Raw genomic sequence first — 11989 nt, forward strand, 5'->3', positions numbered from 1 at the left:
ATGCCAAGCGACGTGATGTGGAATTCAAGGTCGGAGATCAAGTCTTCCTGAAGATATCTCCTATGAAAGGTGTAAAGCGGTTTGGGAAGAAAGGCAAGCTTAGTCCCCGATTTATAGGTCCTTTTGAGATATTGGACATAGTGGGAGCACTTGCGTATAGACTAGCCCTACCTCCAGCCCTAGGAGTTAGTCACAACGTGTTCCACATCTCAATGCTACGCAAGTATGTGTCAGACCCATCTCACGTCCTCAAGTACGATACGATAGAACTCCTGAAAAGACTTGAGTTACGAGGAGCAACGGGTTAGCATCCTAGATAGAGGGATGAAGCACTTACGGTCCAAGAGTATTCCAATAGTCAAAGTCCTATGGAGTAATAGTTCAGAATGAGAGGCAACATGGGAGTTGGAGGTGGACATGCAAGGCCGGTATCCAGATTTATTTGGTAAGTATATTTCGAAGACGAAATTCTTTTTAGTAGGGGATAATTGTAGAGTCCAAGAACTTTACTTAGCTAGTTAGATAGTAGTAGTAATAGTAATTGCTAGTAATAGTTGTAGTATTTTTATGACCATGGATTTTAGGTTCAAGCCGGGATTTAGTTGGACACTCATAGTAACACTTGTAGATTTTATAAGTTTAACCTATAGTTTAAGAATATTAATTATAACCTAAGGTTTGATTAATATGACTGATTATGGAGATAATAATTATTATACTATAAGGTTTGGATTGACCCAATAAGATAATGACACTTGTCATGTGTAGGTCTAATGAGAAATTAAGTTTCTTTTAGGAATAAGTTTATTAAGAGTAATATTTGAACATCCTAGGGTCTACCAGCAGCTTTGAAATCGTTAAAGGACTTAGTCAAGGTTGTTTACTCAATTCAAATTAGGCTAAAAAAGTGTAATTACGTGTATAATATTTCAGCGTATGCCGATATATCACAGCTCTAGGGGGATATATATCACCATACGGGGATACAAAAAACACGTAGCTTCGCACGACCACCTCGACGAGCCTCGGGAGCATCAGTACAGGCAATATATCGCCTAGCATGGGCGATCTATCGGGTGTGGTGCAAGATTTTTGAACGATTTTGAAACCGAGCTCATTTTAATCCTTAACCTCTTGATAAGTCCAGAATCTTTTTGACTGAGTCTTCAGCCTCTGCTGAATGATTATTCAAATATTTTTCAATTAAATAACACTTAATTGATATGAACATCCCAGACTACCATAACACTTAGCCCCCGAACAAATCTATCCTGCCTGGTCGCATCTATATGCACCAAATCAGGTGCAAATTTAACCAGCCTATGAAATTTCAAGGCATGCTCAGTGACTGACATATTGCCTTGCACCAAACTGGCAAACCCATTCACTTTCATAGATCTAACTACATTCTTGTAGTACTTCTTGTTAAACAGATCTCGGAACTCATCCCAACTCATAGTACCAAAATCTCGTATTTAGGACACCAATTCCCACCATATACAAGTATCGTTCTGAAACATAAAGGTTGCACACACCACTCTATCATTACCTATCACGTCATAAAATCTAGGATGGAGGTAGTCAAGCTCATCCACTACTCAACCTTGAGTGGATCCAGACCTCCCTCAAAATTTTGAGGGTGTTGTTTCCTGAATATTTCGTACAGAGGTTCAACTACAACAAAAAATTCCATTTGCGTCAGTTTATAACTGCCATAATTGAGTTTTTGCATCAGTTTGATATGTGACACAATTTCCCATGACGCAAACCAGAGTGGCATTTACGTCAGTGGGGCACTGTCACAAATCTGGCATTTGTGGCAGTGCCCCACTGATGCAAATGCCACTCTGATTTGCGTCAGTGGGACACTGCCACAAATGTTAAAAATGAGTATTTTTTGCGAAAGTTGGGCACTGTCACATAAAGTATTAACTAGGGAAATTGCAAATGTTTATGCCAATTTTCCAGACCTATTTTGATAAATAAAAAAAAATCAGCACCTGAAACAGAAAAACAGCAGCAGAAACAGAGAAACAACAGTATAAATTTTTTCAAACATTTATCTAGAGTTAACATTTGTGATCAAAACTATAAAAGTAATTCAGATATCAAAGTTAATATATGTACTCTTGTGTTCTAAATTTCTAAGTATTAAACCTACTTAAACTAAAATTTCCTCACCAACTTGCTCATTTGCTAATTAAGATGCACCATAATTGATTCAGTCCACTCATCCCGTATCTGGTTAATTTCGTCAGCCGAATATGGACTCGTATTCGTAAACTAATTAGAAAATATTTAAAATAATAAGTTAGAAATCATCCAAATAAAATCATGAACGGTAGTTTAAATGAAAATTAAAAAGTAAAACAATACCTCATTTTTCAAGTAAGCCTTCAGTCTAGGCTGTGAAATCAAGTCTCTAGCAAATTTCATAATGTAAAAGCCATACTCGGTTGGCCCAGTCTGGTTTCGACACTATTACAACATAGTTATCCAAATTTAAGTATTATATTTAGCAAGTTATTATAATAGAAATATGTCAAAAAGTTGAATATGATAAGTAATATAATTTACTTACCTTAGGAACACAAACTTTTAGATTGATTGACTCTTTTAGTCTTCGGTGTGTATCATATTGATCCAACGCCTTGCACACAGAATTAATATTTACCCATATATGAGTTTGAAATAAAATCATAAATTAATTAAGTAATATAAAAAACTTACATGATAATTATCTCCTTGATTTCCGGACGAAAATGTGAGTTTACGGGATCCAAAAAAGCCATCGAATGACTGTGGCTGAATTAACACTACTCAAATATAACAATAAACAAAAAAATAATAAAAAAGTTAACAAAATATAAAGAAAAACATATTAAAGCTATATTGTAACTAAATAAACAATAACGTGCTTAAAGAAAACATATAATTTGTTATGTCTACTCATTTATATACTTAAACCCGAAATAATTTTTTTTTTTTTTAAAGTTAACAAATCACATAAAGAAAAATCAACTATAAATATCCTAACTAAATCAATAATAAAATATAACTTAAAAAAACAAAAAAATTTAATCTATACATATTTAACCAATTAAACCCAAAATTTAAAAATAAATTTAAAAAGTTAACAAAATATAAGCAAAAATTTACTAATAATAATCAAACTAAACAATTAATAAAATGAAACTTATACAAAATATATACATTAATAAACATATACTCATTTACATAAGTAAATTCGAAATTAAATTAAATTTTAAAAAAAAAAAAGTTAACAAAAAATAAAAAAATTATAATAAAAAAATTCTAAAAAAATAAAGTATTAAAATGCAAAGTTTAAACCCAAAATAATTACATAATCATTAATATAAAACTATCCAAAAAATTTTAAAAAATCTGAAATATAGTCAATTTGTAAAATAAAATCACAAAAATTAAATTTAAATCATAAAAATTAATAAAATTGCACTTACTTGTGGTAATTGAGCAATGTGGGTTCTTAAAGTAGAAAACCCCAAAAACCAAGAAAGTTTATGGGTTTTCAAACAATAATCTTCAAAAATACAAAATCTATACAAAAAATTCAAAAAAAAAACTATATATAAGTTTCATAAACATATATAAATCATTATTTTTACATTAAAATTGAAAAAAAAAATGGATAAAACGTACCAAATAGAGTAAAAGTTGAAGGGGGCGTCGCTGGTTTCTCGCTTTTTCGTTTCTGAAACTTTAGGTAAAATGGGGTCTATTGGGAACGAAGGGTTGTTTATTTTTGCAAAAGGGTCGTTTGCGTCAGTGCCCCACTGACAGTAACGGCTTGTTTGCATCAGTGGGCCACTGACGCAAACGGCCCCATTAAACACCGTCAATGTTTGTTATGACGCAATTACCCCGTCATTTGTGGCAGTGCCCATGTAGAGTCCAAGAACTTTACTTAGCTAATTGTTTAGTAGTATTATAGTATGCTTAAGTGTTATCTTTGTTACTATGGATTTTTGGTTCAGACCGGGAGTTATTTGGACACTCATAGTAGTACTTATAGATTTTCTAAGTTTAACCTATAGTTTAAGAATATTAAGTATAACCTAAGGTTTGATTAATGTGTCTGATATTAAGGATTATATTATTATATTATAAGGTTTAGACATCAACCAATAGGATTTTAAGCACATGTTTTGAATGGTAATTAAGGATTAAGTATTTTTGAGGATTAAATTAAATAAGGGTAAAAGTTTGAATGTATAGGGTCAGTCAGCAGCTTTGAGCACGTTGAGGGCTTAGTCAAGGTTGTTTACTCCATTCAAACTCAGCTAAAAATGTGTAAATTCGTGTTTAAATATTCAGCGTATGCCGATATATCGCAGCTATAGGGGGCGATATATCGCAGCACGTAGATACGGAAAACACGAATCGATGCACGGTCGCCTCGGGAACAAAGGTCCAGGCGATATATCGCCTATAGGGGGCGATATATCGCCTCCACCAGCATGAATTCAAATACTTTTGAATTCTTTTCCCTTCAGCCATTCAAACTCCTTCAACAGTCCAGCATCTTTTGAACGAGTCTTCAGCCTCTGCTGAACGATTATTCAAATGATTTTCACTTAAAAAGCCATTATTTTTATTCAAGTAAAATCAAGATATTTTCATTCCCAAACTCTATAAATAGGACTTAGTACCCAGCCATTATTCACCATTTGCTCTAAGTTCAGAGGCTGCTAGTGTTAAGTGAGTGTGAGAGTGTAAACACTTGGTTTGGGGAAAAACTATAAGCTTAAACATCATAAGCTTATCAAACACTTTGGGAAGTGAGTGCTATAGTATTTCGGTGGATGTTAGATTGGTCTTGCAATCTTTGAGGTAAACCCAAGACTCTAGTTCCTTTCTGTATTTTATGTTATTTCCTTTCTCAAAACCTTCTACTTAGTCCCCTAACCTTATTCTTATTTTGGTTAGGGAATCCAAGCTCTTAAGCATATAAGTCGGTAAGTATGTTTTTTTTATGGTTTAGTCTTTCCATCTCTTTCATTTCATCTCCTTTCTTAGACTCACTCTTTCTTATGGTTTTAGGAGTGTTCCAAAAGTCCCAACTCAGTCCATAATCCCGGTAACTTTGGTAAGGAAATAGGCTAGAATCAACATGTTATGTGATTATGTTATCTATATGTTTTATGTTATTAAAAGTGTTATGATATATGTGTATGTTTGTAGGCTTGGGCATATGACCCATATGACTAACAAGACCCCAAATGGGTTATGGGCATATGACCTACTTAGCTAGTAGGACCCCACTAATCCCATGGGCATATGCTTGTTTAGTCTATGGGACCCCAAGTAATAATGGCCATTATACTAAGTGTATGTTATATGTGTTATGTTAAGTCTTTATGTTTTCTTATGAATTTATGTATATGATTTTGTGTTAGATTTTCCTTGCTGGGCATTAGGCTCACTCCTTTCTGTTTATGTGCAGGAAAATAAGTTTAGAGGCGGAAAGATTCGTGACGCTTGGAGAATGTGTATCGATGATGAATGGAGTCAAGGGGCCGAGCGTTATTCGATTCGAGGATATAGTCTCCTTTTATGTTTTTATGGTTTTTATGTGTATTTTCCGCATTATTATGTAATGTCTTTTATTTTAAATCTTGTTTTGTTTTAAAAAACAATGGGATCCCATAATCCTTCTTAGTATTCTGTTTCTTTGTAAATAACTCTTATTTTTCAAGTTACTCAATAAATTATGGTATTTTTGTAAAAATGTAAGTTTTATGTATAGTTTCGATAATGGTCCAATTAGTCTAGATTAGTGGGTCATTACAGCCCAACTGTATCAAATGCTAATTTTTGGTCAACAACATCAGTCTACTGTGATGACTGACGCGTTTTACTGACACAATTGCCCTTTTTTGTAGTAGTGTTCCCACTTGTTTTCAACCTTAAGTTGATGTACGGTTGGTAGAACGGGAGGTGGCATGTCTGGTGCAGCGTTCCCTAGCGGAACATGTTGTCTCAGTAATCGAATCTCATCCTCCTGACTCTAAAGTCTGGCTTGAGTAACAACAAGCACTTGCTGCCAGTTCTTCGGGACTAGCGACGTGTTCTAACACTGATTATCATGTTTGGCCCGGATCACAGCGCCGGCTAATCGAATTGATCGCCTTGGAGGAATAACTCTCTAATCGAATTGCACTTTTGAGCTTAAATATTTAAGTAAATTAAGTTTTAATTAATATTTAAAAAGAATTATATGACTCATTTTATAATTGAAATTATTTGATTATGATTTAATTTATTTTGTAGGAAAATTATTACATCTGAGGTGTTTGAAGTAGAAAAATAAAGAAAAGAAAACAAAGTTGTGATGAGAGGAGAATTTGGCATTTATTCAAAGACCTAGCCCGTCACCCCTTTCGACCCAGCAGCTACTTCCCCTTCCCAGCCACACGAACCCAGCCCGTCTACCCAGGCCCGAAGTCCTCAGCCCACGTACCTACCCAGCAAGGCCCACTCCAAGCTGCCCCAGCCCATGCACCACCTGGCCCACGCCTGCCCAGGCCCAACGTCAGCCAGCAGCTGCCACTCCAACCTTCAGCCCAGCAGCCACTCCCTTGTCCAGTCACCTGCAACAACCCACCAAGCCACCTTTCTCACACTTCTTGAGCCCATTTTGTCACCTTGTCCCCTTGTCCCTAAAATGCCAATTTTTACCCAATTTTTCTACACATTTCACTTCAAAATTCATCATGACACCCTAGAATTTAACTCTACATGCCATATCTACTTTGTTTGATTAATTTAAGTTGATTATTTTAATGCTCTCATTTTGGCTATAAATATAAAATTTCAAGACCATTTTATGGTGCTTAATTTTTTAGGTAACCATCATCTTTTCTACCATTCTCTCTTCCATTTTAGTGTTTTTCAATAGCATTTTTAAGTATGTATTTTATTTATTTTGTAATTTTTATTCGAGTTATGTGCTTATAATCTTTCTTGTACAACTTATTTTCAAATCATAATTGGTTTATTTTTACTCTCTTAAATAGCTTTATTTTAAATCTTTTATTTTATGTTCATGACATTAAATCTCATCAATCTAAGGAGCTAGGTTAGAATTTATTGATTTTGGTTTAAAATAGTTTTCTTTTTTATTTTAGACAACTCATTTGGGTTCAACATCCTTGCTTACACGATCACTATTCTATATGAATGATTCGTGTGCTTGCAATATAAATATTTAAAACATACCCATTTTGGGTCCATCAAGTTTTGGCGCCGTTGCTGGGGAGTTGCAAGAAAATAAACGAATTTTTTCTCAAGGTTAGTGAATTCTTCTACTTTTTGCACTTAAAAAAGCTATATATAAAAAAATATAAAAAATATATATATTTATATAAAAACTAAAAAGAAAAAAAGTTAAAAAGAAAATTTGGGACGGTTCTACCACCCATATAAAAAAACTTACTTATATATTTATTATTTTTTTTAGTTGACGACAATTGTGCGTCCTATCAATCTATCTTTTTAATTATTATTTTCGATGGCTCTTGTGCCTCCTAATTTTGTTGTAATTTTATTGTAGTTTTTATTCCTTGTATTTCATTATTAGTTAACGGCACTTGTGCCTCCTAACCTTTGTTGTAACTTTATTTATTTATCTTATTGTTATATTTTTGTGCAATTTACTAGTTGATGGAACTTGTGCCTCCTAATTTTTACCTTAGTTTTGTTATGGTTGATGGCATGCTATGCCTCCCTACTCTTGCCTAACTTTTTATAGTCTTAATCAATTTTACCTTATTTTTCATTGTCTCCTATCATATTATTGTGCAATTGTGAAAAAATACTTGAAAAAAAAACCTAAATCTTGTCCTTTCACCATAAGCATTCTTTGCTTAAAGGAAATTTGAACAAAATTTCCAATCCGCCTCTACTAATTAAACTCGGGGAGTTGTTAGTAGTGTGCGAGTAAGTGGAACAAAATAGGCCTGGGGACAAGTAAACCATAAAAATTATATTTGTAACGCCCTACTTCCTTAGAGCCGTTACCAAGTGTGTTTAAAATTGTGCTTTCAACTCGCTAATCGAGATTTTAATTCAAAACGTGTAACTAAGCCATAACTAAACAAAATATTAGAGAAAGTCGTTTTTCATAGCTAATTATAAAAGTTTCCACTTGGGATCCCAAAATACAGTTTGGAAATGTTTACAACAGATTAAGTAAACCAGGTCGACTAGACGACAAAATCAGAGTTTATTTACAAGCATCTCCCAAAATCCTCTGGCCGTGGCGGCCAAGCTGGCCAAACATGTACACGCCGCCTCACGCTTGCTGTACTCATGGTTGGTCTGTCACCTCTGTACCCTTTACCTACACCACAGAGCATCTGTGAGCCGAAGCTCAGCAAGAGAACCCACAAGCAGATAACATATGCAACACATGTATCAAACATATAAACACGCCACCAATGGCTAAATACATAAGGCCTAGCCGTCCAAGGCATTTACTAAGCCCTGGGCTCGCGGACCATGCCGTGAGGATATCCCAGGTATCCTTCTGGGGACTCGCCCTGGCAACTCGCACTCCACGTGCTCAGCGCTGCTCCCGGTTCCTTGTCGTTCTCAGCCTTGCACTCAACGTGCCCAACGCCGTTCCAGGCCCTTCGCCGTTCTCGGTCTACACCGTTCCCGGCCCAAGCCGACCATTCACATCATAATTCACAAAGCATAACAAACATGCATAGAATTCTAGCATAATCAGATGAAGGGCTACGCCCCGCAGTTCTAACATATTGGGCTCGGCCCTGCATATTAATCCATTCAATCACACTGGGCTCAGCCCTGCATATCAGTTCATTCAAACACATTGGGCTCAGCCCTGCACACAAGCTCTATGGGAACAAGGGTTCTCTTACCTGAGTTCCGAGCTTTCCGAGCACCGATGTCCCGAGCACAGTCCTCAAACTGGAGCCTCGTCGATATCCCCTAGTCACAACACATCACCAATATTCAGTCATCAAGTTCTAATCCAATGAATAACCTCAAACCATAACCCTAACCTCCGGGACCTTTAGTTCTACCAATCCGAATGATAAAATCCATCCCGAGCCTTACCCTTTAAGTTTCCAAGTCAAAAATATCATTAAAATCCTCACTGACACTAAGGGTCGCAGCCCCTCCCACTAGAGCTGCGGCTAGCCTCAAAACAGAGGCTAGCTCTCCACTGACCACCACGCAGGCCACGGCGCGCCCTGCAAGCGCCGCGGCGCATTCGAATTTTCTCAGCCTCCCATGGCTGCGCGCGCATGCGGGCCGCGGCACACCCTTCCTAGGGCCGCGGCGCTCCCCGCTGAACCCAGAATTCTTCATCAATTTCCTCCCTTTTCTTCAAGTTAACCCTCACCAAAACTCACCTATCTAACCCAGATATTAAACACATACTTCAGCCCAGCAATAACTCAGTAGCAACATCATAATCCATCAAAGTCTACTACAAAAACCCAACTAAAATACCCAAGAACACATCAAACTTAACTAGCATGCACTCTTACAAACCAGCAGCAAATTAAAACATAAACCTGTAATTAAAACTTACCCTCTTGCTGAACTCAATCCTTGAAGTTGATCCTCAATTCCCCAAGCTTCATGCTCCTGAGTTTCCTCAGCTCAAATCCTTGCTTAAGTTAGCTTTCTCCAAGTTTCCATTGAGTTGTTCCTTAGAGAGTGAAAGAGAGAGGTGAATATAGTGAGAGATTCTATCCTTAGCTGAAACTAGAGGTATAAGTCGGTTTCCCAAGGCTTCCAATTAATTCCCCCTTTTTTTTTTATTTAACTTAAATCTAAAGGGTTACCTCAAGGCTCGGGGTACCAAAACGTCCCCGAGGGCAAAATGGTAAAATTCCCCAATATTCCCGCCTAGACATTCTATCCTCAAATATATCTCCAAATATTTATTTTCATGTCCCAATAATCCCATAACACACCTAGTACCCAAATCACCCCTCGACTCGCCCCGAGTCGGAATCTCAGCCCCGTTGTGACCCTCTGGCTAACCGCTCCCCAAGACTGTCTCGGATCGTGCTACACAGAAATTTCACATACACACAACATATACCACATTCACTCCCCTAATATCCAGTCGGGGCCCACATGCACATTTAACTCACTAAACATGCATCACTATCATATATTCACATTAAAGCATAATAAATCACGTATTGCCCTCCAGGCACACTAATCAAGGCCCTAAGCCCGATTAGCAAATTCGGGTCGTTACAATATTATTGTGAAATCTCTAAAAAATTCTAAGTATGCTCTGTGGTTGCAGTTTTAACAGATCTTCCACATCATAAATTTTTTTGTTTGAGATCATCTTTGTTCCCTTGTTTGTGAAAATTGTATGCATCATTGGGAACGACTCTAAAAATCGATTAGTAAAAAGACATTTATCTTTATTTGAAATTAAAAGTGTTAGTAAAAATTTGAGCATCATGGAACCAATTGTTAATATTACTGGAAATCTTGTTGATGAAAATGTTGTGCCTGAAAAAACATTGCCTGAGTATTTTGCACCCATTTCATCTAATGCTCCTTCATGTATTGTTCTTCCTACCACTTCTGCTACCCATTTTGAGCTTAAACCATCAATCATTCAATTGTTACCAACTTTTTATGGGTTAGATAGAGAGTATCCTTACATGCATGTCAAAGATTTCTTATAAATTTGTTCAACATTTAAATTTCAAAAAATTTCTGATGAGTCAGTCAAACTAAGATTGTTCCCTTTTTCATTAAAAGACAAATCAAAAGCTTGGTTAAATTCCCTTCTAACGGGGTCTATAACTAAATGGAATCAACTTTATAATAAATTCTTGCTGAAATTTTGTCCTATGCCTAAAACGGATAGTCTAAGGAGAGAAATCTCTGAGCTTTTTCAAAAAGATAATGAAGAGTTTTATGAATGTTGGGAAATATTTAAAGATTTATTATTAAAATGTCCTCATCATGGTTTTGAAAAATGGAGACTTGTAAAATATTTTTATGATGGTTTGACTCCCTCTAATCGTCAAATGATTCAATCTATGCATATCAGAATTATTTTAAAATTTCAAGGACAAGAGGCTTGGGACACCCTTGAAGATTTATCTGTCAATTCATAATAATGGAATTATTTTGATCCTAGGTATAATTCACCAAAAAGAGGAGGAAGGTATGAAGTAAAAGATGAATTAGTTGAACCTTTTTCACCCTTAAATCATGTTAGACCTTAAACCTTAGCCAAGATGAATTAGTTGAACCTTTTTCACCCTTAGATCATGTTCAATCAATTTCTGAGTTTCCAAAGTTAGACCTTAAACCTTTGCCAAAAAAATTAAAATATGCTTTTCTAGGAGATTCTGAAACCTTACCTATTATCATAGCATCCGCCTTAGATAAAGAACAAGAAGATAAATTGTTAGATGTCCTTCAAAAAGATAAAGAAGCCATAGGTTGGACCATTGGAGATGTTAAAGGAATTAGCCTATCCATATGTATGCATAGAATCCATCTAGAAGAGAATGCTAAAACCTCTCGGGAATGTCAAAGAAGGCTAAATCCAAATACGAAAGAAGTACTGAGAGAAGAAATCATTAAATTATTAGACGTAGGTGTCATTTACCCTATTTTTGATAGTCAATGGGTTAGTCCAGTTAAAGTTGTTCCTAAGAAGTTTGGGATCACAGTTGTTGAAAACGAGAAAAATGAATTAATCCCTACTAGAGTACAAACAGGGTGGAGAGTGTGCATAGACTATATAAAGCTAAATAATGTTACTCAAAAAGACCATTTTTCATTACCCTTTATTGATCAAATGCTTTAACGTTTAGCTGTCCATGCATATTATTGTTTTCTTGATGGGTATTTGGGATATAACCAAAAACTCATTGCCCCAGAAGATCTAGAAAAGACTACATTTACATGCCCTTTCGGGACTTTT

At 35.8% G+C, this 11989-nt stretch overlaps 1 non-coding gene across 1 annotated transcript; it reads right to left on the bottom strand.

Annotated features, from left to right (window-relative positions):
* Positions 1–10916: 10916 nt before the first annotated feature.
* LOC133827905 (small nucleolar RNA R71) lies at positions 10917–11023 on the bottom strand. The gene has a single exon (XR_009890553.1). It is a non-coding gene; the product is annotated as a small nucleolar RNA R71 (small nucleolar RNA).
* Positions 11024–11989: the final 966 nt, after the last annotated feature.

This window comes from Humulus lupulus, chromosome 3, assembly GCF_963169125.1.
Source record: "Humulus lupulus chromosome 3, drHumLupu1.1, whole genome shotgun sequence".
In the NCBI taxonomy this organism is placed as follows: domain Eukaryota; kingdom Viridiplantae; phylum Streptophyta; class Magnoliopsida; order Rosales; family Cannabaceae; genus Humulus; species Humulus lupulus.